General features: G+C 36.0%; 1 protein-coding gene across 2 annotated transcripts in view; it reads right to left on the bottom strand.

The window, feature by feature from the left end:
- Positions 1-16353, bottom strand: part of LOC142233938 (trypsin 3A1) — a 127663-nt gene that overhangs the window by 1741 nt on the left and 109569 nt on the right. The gene's annotated exons all lie outside the window — the stretch shown is intronic.

The following is a 16353-nucleotide window of genomic DNA, read 5'->3' as shown; positions in this document are numbered from 1 at the left end:
TCTAAAGACTTTCATGCACAATAGAATTACTTTGGTTGTGGTAGCAGTTGCCGATTGCAATGTTTGAAATCTGATATTTATAAAAAAAATCTGTGGTTGAACTTTTGATTTAGATGAATAACTAAAGCTCCTTTATTATTTTGTTTAGTCTGGTTTAGTCAATTTAATTAAAAAAATAGTAATTGATACTATTCTTTCATAAATTAATATCTTAATAATGCTGCAAAAAAGCATAGCCAAAAAGAAGTGAAAATCTTCTTTTTGGGTCCGGAAGTGGTGCAAAATTGGCGGAGAAGCGATGAATGTAATATGAAATTGTCATAGAACGAATGTCCACCGTTTCAAAAGCCGTTGCAATGAAATTGCATCACTTCTTAAGTTGTGATCCAAATTCAGTGTTTTGAATGTGAATTAAAAAATTTTGTTTTATTTTTCCAAATAATTAATTTTTATATTTTTTTTATGATTTTAATGCATTCTAACGCTTGTTTGAAACGTTTCCCTCGAATATTTTCAAAAATTCTATAAAAATTTCTATAATGAATTTATCATTTTTGTGGCAAAATTTGAATAATTTGTACCATTTTATATAAATAAATCTTACCTTTATCTTATCTTATCTTACCTTTTTTTAAGAAAACAAAAAATTACGCATTAAAATATGAAAAAATGAAATAAAAAAAGTTCCTGTGCAGTTAAAATAATTAACTTCTTTGTGAGGACATTTTTGGAAGTGCTTTTAAAGTTGTGACATTAGAACAACTCCTAATTTTTTTGCTGGAAAAAGTGTGGAACTACTTTTAGTTGCTTTATTATAAATTAATTGTCGAGTTATTTTGATGCCTATATTGTTATTCATTTTTATGAAATAAAACATTAATTGAACCTATAAGTTCAGTCTATAAATTTTCAGCTAGGGGGGCTATAGCCCCCCCTAAGAAAATTGTCTAGCTACGCTAATGGACACAAGTTTTATGTAAATCACTCTAACAGAAATTTCGTTTTAACGTCGATAATAGCGAAATTTTCGCTACCCATAAAAAAACTTTGCTATATGTTTTTAATGAAAAACGTTGTTATCGGTTGTTCACATTTTTATACCCTTCACCACTACTGTGGTACAGGGTATAATAAGTTTGTGCATTTGTATGTAACGCCAAGAAGGAAAAGTCTGAGACCCATCGTTTAGTATACCGATCGTCTTAGAATTAAATTCTGAGTCGATTTAGCGATGTCCGTCTGTCTGTCTGTCTGTCTGTCTGTCTGTCCGTCTGTCTGTCTGTTGATGTATTTTTGTGTGCAAAGTACAGCTCGCAGTTTTAGTCCGATTGTCCTAAAATTTGGTATAGGGTCCTGTTTCTGCTCAAAGACAATCCCTATTGATTTTGGAAAAAATCGGTTCAGATTTAGATATAGCTGCCATATATATTTTTCACCGATCTGGTCATAATTGGCGTGTATATCAACCGATCTTCCTCAAATTCCGTACATCCGAATATTTTATGAGTCTCGAAAAGCTTGCAAAATATCAGCCAAATCGGTTCAGATTTAGATATAGCTCCCATATGTAGCTTTCGCCCGATTTACACTCATTTGCCCACAGAGGCCAAGTTTTTGCTCCGATTTAGTTGAAATTTTGCACAGGTAGTAGAATTAGCATTATAGCTATGCGTGCCAAATTTGGTTGAAATCGGTTCAGATTTAGATATAGCTCCCATATGTAGCTTTCGCCCGATTTACACTCATTTGCCCACAGAGGCCAAGTTTTTGCTCCGATTTAGTTGAAATTTTGCACAGGGAGTAGAATTAGCATTAAAGCTATGCGTGCCAAATTTGGTTGTTCAGATTTAGATATAGCTCCCACAAAATACCAACATTTTCCTTGTTAAAGCGACACTGCTTAGTCGAAAAGTTGTAAAAATTACTCTAATTTTCCTAAATTTCTAATACATATATATCGAGCGATAAATCATAAATAAACATTTGCGAAGTTTCCTTAAAATTGCTTCAGATTTAGATGTTTCCCATATTTTTTTACTAACATTGTGTTCCACCCTAGTACATTAGCCGACATAAATGTTGAGTCTATAGATTTTGTAGAAGTCTATCAAATTCTGTCCAGATCGAGTGATATTTAAATGTATGTATTTGGGACAAACCTTTATATATAGCCCCCAACACGTTTGACGAATGTGATATGGTATCGAAAATTTAGATCTACTAAGTGGTGCAGGGTATAATATAGTCGGCCCCGCCCGACTTTAGGCTTTCCTTACTTGTTCTAACATAAGAAATATCGGCAGCGTTATCGGCATGCAACCTAGAGGTGCATATCAAGCAATAAGCCCAATATGCACTTCAAGCGGGCCAATAACATAGTTTTGCAATGTATTTCTCATGGGAGCAAATATTACAACAATCGATAATAACGCCTCACGGAATTTTCGTTATCAAATACGTAGGAATACTTTTCTTATGGGTAGCGAAAATTTCGGCTAGAGGTGCATACTGGGCATTAAGCCAAAAATATGCACTTCAAGAGTGCCAATAACATATGTAGTATTGCCATGTATTTCTTATGGGAGCAATATATAAACAATCGATAATAGCGCCTCATGGATTTTTCGGGCAGCAAATATAGTAATACATTTCATGTGGGTAGTGGTAGTTTCCGCTAGAGGTGCATACTGGGCACCAGCAGAAATTTCGTTTGCGTGCACCTACACACAAAAAAAAATTTTTCTGATTTAATCACGAAATTAATTGATCCAATTAATTTTTAATTGAAATGTCTTCAATCACAGAAATGATAGTATCAATTAAAAAATTAATTGAAGGTCAATTAAAAAGTTAATTGATCCAATTAAAAAATTAATTGATACTATTATTTTTGTGATTGATTTTTGTTTCAATTAAAATATTTGTTGAATCAATTAAATTTTTTATTGAATATTTTTTAAAACTCAATTAAAATTTTAATTGGAAAAATGTTCGTGAATTTTTTTTGTGTGTAGAAACGCATTTAAAATGGTGTTAAATGCTAGTAAAAAATTGTTCGTGCCTAAACAAATTTATGTGTATATTATAAAATTATTTATGTATGTTTATTCTCGATTCCACGTTCTTCTTTTGTTAGAGTTTTTGAATTCCTTCCAAAGTTTCAAACTTTTATACCAAAAACAGTTTTTTGTTACAAAATTGTTATTTTTGCAATAATAAAAAAATATTTTTTATAACCGACATTTCGCAGTTTCATTATAAAATTTTAATATAGTATATTAAATTAAAACAAAAACAAGTATATACGGCCGTAAGTTCGGCCAGGCCGAATCTTATGTACCCTCCACCATGGATTGCGTAGAAACTTCTACGAAAGACTGTCATCCACAATCGAATTACTTGGGTTTTCTAAATTGTAAGTTAGTCCATACGTGGTACACCGAAAGAATTTTCTTCGTAAAAAGAACGAAAAATTTCGTTAAAAGTACGAAATTTGTCATTGTTTTACAACCAAAGAAACTTTTCATTAAAAGTACGCAATATTTCGTACTTTCTACGAAGAAAGGTTCTTCCAAAATTTTCGTAGTTTGTACGAAAAAAAATTCGTACTTTTTATGAAGAATCTTCGTACTTTTTATGAAAAACTTTCGTACTTTTTTTTCAAAAATGTTTGAACTTTTAGAAAAAAATTTATAGTCGAAAGTGCATTTGGTTATAGTTACAAGTGTGAAAAATGACATCACTACTTTAGATCTTAAGTTTTTGAATAATTTTTAGTTTTATTGCTTCACTTTTATTCATAGCGCGCTATCACCCAAATGAGAAGTAGCATAGACTTGCATAAAACAAGTATATACGGCCGTAAGTTCGGCCAGGCCGAATCTTATGTACCTTCCACCATGGATTGCGTAGAAACTTCTAAGAAAGACTGTCATCCACAATCGATTTATCTGAGGGATATATATAACTATAGACCGATATGGACCTAGTTAGGCATGGTTGTTAACGACCATATACTAGCACAATGTACCAAATTTCAACTCACTCGGATGAAATTTGCTCCTCCAAAACCAAATCTCGGGATCGGTTTATATGGGGCTATATATGATTATGGTCTGATATGGACCACTTTTGGCATGGTTGTTAAATATCATATACGATCACCACGTACCAAATTTCAAGCAGATCGGGTGAATTTTGCTTCTCCAAAAGGCACCGGAGGTCAAATCTGGGGATCGGTTTATATGGGAGCTATATATAATTATGGGCTGATAGGAACCAATTCCTGCATGGTTGTTGGATACCATATACTAACATCACGTACCAAATTTCAACCGAATGGAAGAATTTTGTATGGGAGTTTGAGGCCATATATTAACACCACGTACCAAATTTCAACTGAATCAGATGAATTTTGGTCTTCCAAGAGGCTCCGGACCGATGTGGACCAATTTTTGCATGGTTGTTAGAGACAATATACTAACGCCATGTACCAAATTTCAGTCGGATCGGATGAAATTTGCTTCTCTTAGAGCACTCGCAAGCCAAATCGGGAGATCGGTTTATATGGGAGCTATATATAATTATGGACCGATTGGACCAATTTTTGCATGGTTGTTAGAGACCATATATTAACACCATGTACCAAATTTCAGCCGGATCTGCTTCGCTTAGAGGCCTCGCAAGCCAAATTTGGGGGTCCGTTTATATGGGGGCTATACGTAAAAGTGGACCGATATGGCCCATTTGCAATACCGTCCGACCTACATCAATAACAACTACTTGTGCCAAGTTTCAAGTCGATAGCTTGTTTCGTTCGGAAGTTAGCGTGATTTCAACAGACGGACGGACGGACGGACATGCTCAGATCGACTCAGAATTTCACCACGACCCAGAATATATACTTTATGGGGTCTTAGAGCAATATTTCGATGTGTTACAAACGGAATGACAAAGTTAATATACCCCCCATCCTATGGTGGAGAGTATAAAAATAGAATAAAGTAATGCACTCAAGCACATTATAAAAGACAATTTAATGCCGCGAACGGAAAGTTTACAACTTCAATGAAACTTCTTCGTTATTTCTAAGAAAATGTTTCGTACTTTTTATGAAGAAATTTTAACGCAGAATGTTTCGTAAAATATTCGTAAAAACTTCTCCACAAAATTCATGAAATTTGAAGAAAGTTTCGTTAAAAGTACGAACTTTTTACGAAGAAAAGTTAATGTAGAATATTTCGTAGAAGTTTCGTTTAGTCGTAATATGTTCTTCGTAAAATTTACGAAAATGAATGAAATTTTCGTTATTTTAATGAAGAACTCACGAAGAATAGTTAATGAAGAATTCTTCTTAAAATTAACGAAGAGAATAATTTCGGTGTATATATTAGACAAAAAAGGTACGTGTAGGTAAGTCTATAAATAATTACGAATCGATATGGACTTTGGCACGGTACGTAGGGAGCCAGAATTGAACAAGTAAGGAAAGTCTAAAGTCGGGCGGGGCCGACTATTTTATACCCTGCACCACTTTGTAGATCTAAATTTTCGATACCATATCACATCCGTCAAATGTGTTGGGGGCTATATATAAAGGTTTGTCCCAAATACATACATTTAAATATCACTCGATTTGGACAGAATTTGATAGACTTCTACAAATTCTATAGACTCAAAATTTAAGTCGGCTGCTAATGCACTAGGGTGGAACACAATGTTAGTAAAAAAATATGGGAAACATTTGAAGCAATTTTATGGAAACTTCGCAAAAGTTTATTTATGATTTATCGCTCAATATATATGTATTAGAAGTTTAGGAAAATTAGAGTCATTTTTACAAATTTTCGACTAAGCAGTGGCGATTTAACAAGGAAAATGTTGGTATTTTGACCATTTTTGTCGAAATCAGAAAAACATATATATGGGAGCTAAATCTGAACCGATATCAATCTAATTTGGCACACATGACTATATTACTAATTTTACTCCTAGTGCAAAATTTCAACCAAATTGGGGCAAAACTCTGGCTTCTGAGGCCATATAAGTCCATATCGGACGAAAAATATATATGGAAGCTATATCAAAATCTGAACCGATTTCAATCAAATTTGGCACACATGACTATACTACCAATTGTACTCCTTGTGCAAAATTTCAAGCTAATCGGGATAAAACTCTGGCTTCTGGGTCCATATAAGTCCATATCGGGCGAAATATATATATGGGAGCTATATCTAAATCTGAATCGATTTCAACCAAATTTGGCACGTATAGCTACAATGCTAAATCTACTCCCTGTGCACAATTTCAACCAAATTGGGCCAAAACTCTGGCTTTTAGGATCATATTAGTCCATATCGGGCGAAATATATATATGGGAGCTATATCTAAATCTGAACCGATTTCAATCAAATTTTGCACGCTTGACAATACTACTAATTGTACTTCTAGTGCAAAATTTCAACCAAATTCGGCCAAAAATCTGGCTTCTGGGGCCACATAAGTCCATATCGGGGGAAAGATATATATGGGAGCTATATCTAAATCTGAACCGATTTCAATCAAATTCTGCACACTTGACTATACGACTAAGTGTTATGTTTGTACAAAATTTCAAGCAAATCGGTATAAAACTCTGGCTGCTGGGTCCATATTAGTGCATATCGGGCGAAAGATATATATGGGAGCTATATCTAAATCTGAACCGATTTCTTCCAAAATCAATAGGGTTCTATTCTGGCCCAAATTAGGAACATGTGCCAACTTTGAAGGCGATTGGACTTAAATTGCGACCTAGACTTTGATCACAAAAATGTGTTCACAGACAGACGGACGGACGGACAGACGGACATGGTTATATCGACTCAGGGACCCACCCTGAGCATTATTGCCAAAAACACCATGTGTCTATCTCGTCTCCTTCTGGGTGTTACAAACATATGCACTAACTTATAATACCCTGTTCCACAGTGTGGCGCAGGGTATAAATATAGGGGTCGCTTATATGGGGCTATATACAATTATGAACTTGATATGGACCAATTTTTGTGTGTTTGGGGATCGATTTATCTGAGGGCTTTATATAACTATAGACCGATGTGGACCTAGTTAGGCATGGTTGTTAGCGGCCATATACTAGCACAATGTACCAAATTTCAAATGACTCGGATGAAATTTGCTCCTCCAAGAGGCTCCAAAACCAAATCTCGGGATCGGTTTATATGGGGGCTATATATGATTATGGACTGATATGGTGATATTTTTGGCATGGTTGTTAAATATCATATACTACCACCACGTACCAAATTTCAACCAGATCGGATGAATTTTGCTTCTCCAAGGCACCGGAGGTCAAAACTGGGTATCGGTTTATATGGGGGCTATATATAATTATGGACTGATATGAACCAATTCCTGCATGGTATACTAACATCACGTACCAAATTTCAACCGAATCGGATGAATTGTGCTCTTCCAAGGGGCTCCGGAGGTCAAATCTGGGGATTGGTTTATATGGGGCCTATATATAATTATGGACCGATTTCGACCAATTTTTGCATAGTTGTTAGAGACCATATACAAACACCATGTACCAAATTTCAGCCGTATCGGATGAAATTTTCTTCTCTTAGAGGCTCCGCAAGCCAAATCTGGGGATCGGTTTATATGGGGGCTATATATAATTATGCACCGCTATAATATATATAATTTTTGCATGGTTGTTAAGGACCATATACTAACATCACGTACCAAATTTCAACCGAATCGGATGAATTGTGCTCTTCCAAGGGGCTCCGGAGGTCAAATCTGGGGATTGGTTTATATGGGGGCTATATATAATTATGCACCGATATGGACCAATTTTTGCATGGGTGTTCGAGGCCATATATTAACACCACGTACCAAATATCAACTGAATCAGATGAATTTTGGTCTTCCAAGAGGCTCCGGAGGTCAAATCTGGTGATCGGTTTATATGGGGGCTATATATAATTATGCACCGATTTCGACCAATTTTTGCATAGTTGTTAGAGACCATATACAAACACCATGTACCAAATTTCAGCCGGATCGGATGAAATTTGCTTCTCTTAGAGGCTCCGCAAGCCAAATCTGGAGATCGGTTTATATGGGGGCTATATATAATTATGCACCGATGTGGACCAATTTTTGCATGGTCATTAAACATCATATACTAACACCATGTACCAAATTTCAGCCGGATCGGATGAAATTTGCTTCTCTTAGAGGCTTCGCAAGCCAAATCTGGAGATCGGCTTATATGGGGGCTATATATAATTATGCACCGATGTGGACCAATTTTTGCATGGTTGTTAAGGACCATATACTAACACCATGTACCAAATTTCAGCCGTATCGGATGAAATTTTCTTCTCTTCGAGGCTCCGCAAGCCAAATTTTGGGGTCCGTTTATATGGGGGCTATACGTAAAAGTGGACCGATATGGCCCATTTGCAATACCATCCGATCTACATCAATAACAACTATTTGTGCCAAGTTTCAAGTCGATAGCTTGTTTCGTTCGGAAGCTAGCGTGATTTCAACAGACGGACGGACGGTCATGCTCAGATCGACTCAGAATTTCACCACGACCCAGAATATATATACTTTATGGGGTCTTAGAGCAATAGTTCGATGTGTTACAAACGGAATGACAAAGTTAATATACCCCCATCCAATGGTGGAGGTTAGAAGAAATGGTGCTCGGTCGGAGCACCATTCTATTCTATGCCATCTAAATATAACTTATAACCAGTGGTGCCAACTGTTTTGGGCTGATAATCGTCAATTTTGAAAATATTTTGTGTCCTGAAAAATTCGTCAAAAAATCGTCATGCACAAAACAGCTGAAAACAAAGATTTAGGAACAAATTAAAAAAGATTTATTTTATTCATTTTAATTACATGACTTATACCGTTTAATTTAAATCCTTATTATTGGTAATGAATAATGTGAATTTGACTTATCCGACTTCGTAACAATTATAATTATTTAGCTTTAAACAGTTGTTGTACAATTTTAGTTTTATATATGCACTCATAGAAAAAAGTCTGCAAATAACAGCAGTCGATGTCTGCTGTTATATTTTTGTACTTCAGAGCCTAATGAACAACAAATTATAAAATTTTTAGGTTATACATTTTTCCCCAAAGCATATTTAAGAACCAAAAGTAATTTTTGGTATATTTTAGTACTGTAATATACTTAGAAGCTCATAAATACGATCAGCAAATATTTTGTTTGCTGTTATGCCTCAATTCGATAAATATTCAGATTTTTAATAAATTACTATAGATTTTCATAAAATATTGTTTTAATTATATTAGGATAGCTCCTAAGTTGATATTTTTATTTGTTTCAGCCAAAATAAAACATGATTTAGTGTAGTCGAGCTTAAAAAATAGCAGGAAATGTTTGCTATTTCAGCAAACAGTGACTGCTGTCCCTTTTTCAGCAGACTTTCTGCTGTTTTAGCAGATTTTTCTGCTGTCCCTACTAACAAATTTCTTTGGGTGTGTATATTGACTGCTTTGAAATGTCTTCCTACATTGGAGACGAATGTGGCTGAGAGCAAGCTACATAACATATGTTCACATAAAACAAACATAATAATGTTTCGGCAGTATCCAATAATATATGTGCTTCCTGCAAAATATGTTTGGTACATATGTTAGAGCAGCGTTTTTATACCCTCCATCATAGGATGGGGGTATATTAACTTTGTCATTCCGTTTGTAACACATCGAAATATTGTTCTAAGACCCCATAAAGTATATATATTCTGGGTCGTGGTGAAATTCTGAGTCGATCTAAGCATGTCCGTCCGTCCGTCGGTCAGTCTGTTGAAATCACGCTAACTTCCGAACGAAACAAGCTATCGACTTGAAACTTGGCACAAGTCGTTGTTATCGATGTAGGTCGGATGGTATTGAAATTGGGCCATATCGGTCCACTTTTACGTATAGCCCCCATATAAAGGGACCCTCAGATTTGGCTTGTGGAGCCTCTAACAGAAGCATACTTCATCCGATCCGGCTGAAATTTGGTACATGGTGTTGGTATATGGTCTCTAACAACCATGCAACAATTGGTCCACATCGGTCCATAAATTTATATAGCCCCTATATAAACCGATCCCCAGATTTGGCTTGCGGAGCCTAAAAGAGAAACAAATTTCATCCGATCCGGCTGAAATTTGGTACATGGTGTTAGTATATGGTCTCTAACAACCGTGCGAAAATTGGTCCACATCGGTCCATAATTATATATAGCCCCCATATAAACCGATCCCCAGATTTGGCTTGTGGAGCCTCTAAGAGAAACATATTTCATCCAATCCGGCTGAAATTTGGTACATGGTGTTGGTATATGTTCTCTAACAATCATGCAAAAATTGGTCCACATCGGTCCTTAATTATATATAGCCCCCATATAAACCGATCCCCAGATTTGGCTTGCGGAGCTTCAAAGAGAAGCAAATTTCATCCGATCCGGCTGAAATTTGGAACATGGTGTTAGTATATGATCTTTAACAAGCGTGCCAGAATTGGTCCATATCGGTCCATAATTATATATAGCCCCCATATAAAACGTTCTCCAGATTTGACCTCCGGAACCTCTTGGAGGAGCAAAATTCATCCGATCCGGTTCAAATTAGGAACGTGGTGTTAGTATATGGTCGCTAACAACCATACCAAAATTGGTCCAATCACACAAAAATTGGTCCATATCGGTTCATAATCATGGTTGCCACTAGAGCCAAAAATAATCTACCAAAATTTTATTTCTATAGAAAATTTTGTCAAAATTTTATTTCTAGAGAAAATTTTGTTAAAATTTTATTCGGTTCATAATAAAATTTTCATCATTGTCAAAATGTTATTTCTATAGAAAATTTTGTTCAACTTTTATTCGGTTCATAATCATGGTTGCCACTCGAGCCAAACATAATCTACCAAGATTTTATTTCTATAGAAAATTTTGTCAAAAGTTTATTTCTATAGAAAATTTTGTGAAAATTTTATGTCTATAGAAAATTTTGTTAAAATTTTATTTCTGTAGAAAATTTTGTCAAAATTGTATGTCTACTTTGTCAAACTGAATTATATACGTATTGGATCCATCTTTTTTGATTTAATATATACCACGTATGGACTTACATACAAATTAGAAGATGGTGTTAGGAGGTTTTAAGATACCTTGCCATCGGCAAGCTTTACCGCAACTTAAGTAATTCGATTGTGGATGGCAGTGTTTAGAAGAAGTTTCTACGCAATCCATGATGGAGGGTACATAAGCTTCGACCTGGCCGAACTTACGACCGTATATACTTGTTTTTTTTTTTTTGAGGATGTACTAATGTCGGGATCGATTATTTATAAATCCCGCGATTCGGGACTTTAAAATTAGAATCCTGGGATTCCAAAATTTTCGGGATTTTTTAAATAAGTAATAAAATAAAATAAATAAATAATAACAATCTACAGCGCCAAAAAGTTGTTGTAAATTAAAACCAATTTAGGTTTAATTCAATTTTATTAACAAAAGAACATAAGAGTAAATTAAAAAGAAATTTCAAATTGCTATAATACTTTACGAACACCTAGCCCAACTCAACAAGAAAAGAAAAACAAACAAGTATACACGGCCGAATCATATGTACCCTCCACCATGGATTGCGTAGAAACTTCTACTGAAGACTGTCATCCACAATCGAATTACTTGGATTGCGGTAAAACTTGCCGATGGCAAGGTATCTTGAAACTTCCTAACACCGTCTTCTAAATTGCAAGGTAGTCCATACGTGGTATATATTAAAGTAAAAAAGGCCGATTAAAGGGTGATACGGTCAAAATTTGGTCAAGGGAAAACGCGTGTAAATCGGTGAAATCGTTTATTTAAAAAATCAAATTCAATTTCGTTTTCAAGTTCAATTAGTATAAAATTCAGGAAAAATATTCAGTTAGGCTTTCGCTTTTCCAAATCCGAATTGCCGGGCCTCACGCTTGACACCTGCCATCAGATTTTGTACAGCCACCTTGTCCACCTTCTTCGCCGCAGAAAGCCAGTTTGCCTTGAACTGCTGCTCGTCCTTAGCAGTTTTTTTGGTCTCCTTTAGGTTCCGCTTGACAATAGCCCAGTATTTCTCAATTGGGCGGAGCTCTGGCGTGTTGGGAGGGTTCTTGTCCTTGGGAACCACTTGCACGTTGTTGACGGCGTACCACTCCATGACCTTTTTACCGTAATGGCAAGATGCCAAATCCGGCCACAACAGTACGGAACAACCGTGTTTCTTCAGAAAAGACAGCAGACGTTTATTCAAACACTCTTTCACTTAAATTTCTTGGTTGACAGTCCCGGAAGCTATGAAAATACTGCTTTTCAAGCCACAGGTACAGATGGCTTGCCAAACCAGATATTTCTTTGCGAACTTTGACAGTTTTATGTGCTTCAAAATATCTGCTACCTTTCCCCTTCTTTTTGCCGTATAAAACTCCTGTCCCGGAAGCTGCTTATAGTCGGCTTTGACGTAGGTTTCGTCGTCCATTACCACGCAGTCAAACTTCGTCAGCATCGTCGTGTACAGCCTCCGGGATCGCGCTTTGGCCGTCGTATTTTGTTTATCATCGCGATTTGGACTCACTACCTTCTTGTAAGTCGATAGTCCGGCTCGTTTTTTGGCTCGATGCACGGTTGTAGACGATACACCTAGCTTATTTGCGGCTTCTCGGAGAGGTTAGGGTTAGGGTTTCGCTTGAAACTACCGGCAACTCTCTTTGTCGTCTCAGCGGCTTCCGGTTTTCGATTTCCCCCCGATCCAGACTTCCTGGCTATCGACAAACGTTCCCCAAACACTTTAGTTACATTTGTAATGGTTGATTTGGCAACTTTTAGCGATTTTGCCAGCTTTGCGTGCGAGTTGCTCGGATTTTCGCGATGCGCGAGCAAAATTTGGATACGCTGCTTTTCTTGCTTGGACGGCATTTTGACAACTGAAGAGTGAATTCCAAAATCAAAATAGGAGCAACATTCTACACACACACACACCTTCAAAATGAGGGGTGTTCAGGTTTTTTAAATGCAAAATTGAAAGAAATACGTCAAGGTTATATTGACCAAATTTTGACCGTATCACCCTTTAGGCTAAGAATTTCCGAACCGCCGTCGTAACATGAAAGAAAAATTTATTGTACTAAAGTCACCTTGACTTTAATAATTCAGAAAAATTCTTTAAAATTGATGAAATTGTCTTTAAACTTGTTGTCTTTTTGCATCTTGACTACAAAGCAAAAAAGTGCTCAAAAATAGGACATGTTTTCCAACACTTTATTTTAAAGACGTTATTTACTTGAATCATAGCATAATTTCTACTGGAAGTCGGGTCGGAATTTCAAAATTTATGTTGTCGTTACTATGTTTGTAATGGACTTTGATAGCGTATGAAAGTTCGACTAAAGATTGTCATCCACAATCGACTTACTTGCACTAATAGAAAAAATTGCGTTTCACAATCGTGAACGGACGTTGTCAAAATGAAACAGAAACGTTCACAAAAAATCAAAACGGAATGTTCACGATTTCGTCCACGGGCGTTCACGATTTCATGAACGGCATTCGTTTTTCTTTGGACATGAAAAGTCTTAAAATAATCGTTAGTCGTTGTTATGGCAACTCCGCGTTGGTGCAATGTGCTAAGGCGACTGTTAACGCGTATCGTGCAGGCAACACAAGTTCGAGTCACGGTAGAGGAAATCTTTTTTTAATTTTGCTTATAAATTCGTAACCATTACGTTTTCAGATCATGAACGCTGGTTGTTGTTTTGACAACGTATGGTGTCATTTTTACGTTGTCTGATTGACCCCATCTGTTCTCAGTTTGACAACACATGTGTATTGATTCACTTTCATGAACGGATCGTTTCGAAATGACCACGCCGTTCATGATTTTTTCTATGGGTGTGGGTTGTGGTAACAGTTGCTGATGGCAAAGTATTTTAAACCTTAAAACAAATAAGGAAAGTCTAAAGTCGGGCGGGGCCGACTATATTATACCCTGCACCACTTAGTAGATCCAAATTTTCGATACCATATCACATTCGTCAAACGTGTTGGGGGGCTATATATAAAGGTTTGTCCCAAATACATACATTTAAATATCACTCGATCTGGACAGAATTTGATAGACTTCTACAAAATCTATAGACTCAACATTTATGTCGGCTAATGTACTAGGGTGGAACACAATGTTAGTACAAAAATATGGGAAACATCTAAATCTTAAGCAATTTTAAGGAAACTTCGCAAAAGTTTATTTATGATTTATCGCTCGATATATATGTATTAGAAATTTAGGAAAATTAGAGTAATTTTTACAACTTTTCGACTAAGCAGTGGCAAGGAATATGTTGGTATTTTGACCATTTTTGTCGAAATCAGAAAAACATATATGTAGGAGCTATATCTAAATCTGAACAACCAAATTTGGCACGCATAGCAACAATGCTAATTCTACTCTCTGTGCAAAATTTCAACTAAATCGGAGTTAAAAATTGGCCTCTGTGGTCATATGAGTGTAAATCGGGCGAATGCTATATATGGGAGATATATCCAAATCTGAACCGATTTCACCCAAATTTGGCACGCGTAGTTATAACGCTAATTCTACTCCCTGTGCAAAATTTCAACTAAATCGGAGTTAAAAATTTGCCTCTGTGGTCATATGAGTGTAAATCGGGCGAAAGCTTTATATGGGAGATATATCCAAATCTGAACCGATTTCAACCAAATTTGGCACGCATAGTTACAACGCTAATTCTACTCCCTATGCAAAATTTCAACTAAATCGGAGAAAAAATTGGCCTCTGTGGGCAAATGAGTGTAAATCGGGCGGAAGCTATATATGGGAGCTATATCTAAATCTGAACCGATTTCAACCAAATTTGGCACGCGTAGTTATAATGCTAATTCTACTTCCTGTGCAAAATTTCAACTAAATCGGAGTTAAAAATTGGCCTCTGTGGTCATATGAGTGTAAATCGGGCGAAAGCTTTATATGGGAGATATATCCAAATCTGAACCGATTTCAACCAAATTTGGCACGCATAGTTACAACGCTAATTCTACTCCCTATGCAAAATTTCAACTAAATCGGAGTTAAAAATTGGCCTCTGTGGTCATATGAGTGTAAATGGGGCGAAAGCTATATATGGGAGATATATCCAAATCTGAACCGATTTCAACCAAATTTGGCACGCATAGTTACAACGCTAATTCTACTCCCTATGCAAAATTTCAACTAAATCGGAGTTAAAAATTGGCCTCTGTGGGCAAATGAGTGTAAATCTGGCGAAAGCTATATATGGGAGCTATATCTAAATCTGAACCGATTTTGCTGATATTTTGCAAGTTTTTCGAGGCTCATAAAATATTCGGATGTACGGAATTTGAGGAAGATCGGTTGATATACACACCAATTATGACCAGATCGGTAAAAAATATATATGGCAGCTATTTCTAAATCTGAACCGATTTTTTCCAAAATCAATAGGGATCGTCTTTGAGCAGAAACAGGACCCTATACCAAATTTTAGGACAATCGGACTAAAACTGCGAGGTGTACTTTGCACACAAAAATACATCAACAGACAGACAGACAGACATCGCTAAATCGACTCAGAATTTAATTCTAAGACGATCGGTATACTAAACGATGGGTCTCAGACTTTTCCTTCTTGGCGTTACATACAAATGCACAAACTTATTATACCCTGTACCACAGTAGTGGTGAAGGGTATAAAAACTGATGAAAAACCTTCGTCGTAGCGGGTTACTTGATAATATACAGAATTTCAGGGGGTTTGGTGACAAATATTCTCCCAAGCAAATCGTTCAACCAGTACCCTTCCCGAAGATAAATTTAAAGATTCTACCTAGATCAGATTCTGGATTTATAAGAATCAATTTTGTTTGAGTTTTAGATAAATCGTAAACATATCGTGTAAATGTTGAAATAATGCCTTGATTTGAAATTTTCAATCTGTAGATTTTTTCGCCATTATTTGAATGATTACGAGGAGTAAAATCTGGAAATTTTACTTTCAGTTTCAAGTAATTTTCATGATCAGAGCTTGAATCGCTTATTATCAAAAATTCGGATTAATTTGCTCTAAATGAAAATACTTTATACGAAAGGGGAATTTCGTTTGTCTAAAATTTTATACCGGAGGAAAATATTTTTTCTTTGGGTGTACCCTCAAGAAGTTACATCGGTCTGTATCGGATCGGTAAAAATAAATACGATACAGATTTTTGAGGGTCTAAAATAATAG

This window comes from Haematobia irritans, chromosome 4, assembly GCF_050003625.1.
Source record: "Haematobia irritans isolate KBUSLIRL chromosome 4, ASM5000362v1, whole genome shotgun sequence".
Taxonomy (NCBI): domain Eukaryota; kingdom Metazoa; phylum Arthropoda; class Insecta; order Diptera; family Muscidae; genus Haematobia; species Haematobia irritans.
This window is presented reverse-complemented; position numbering and strand designations above follow the sequence as displayed.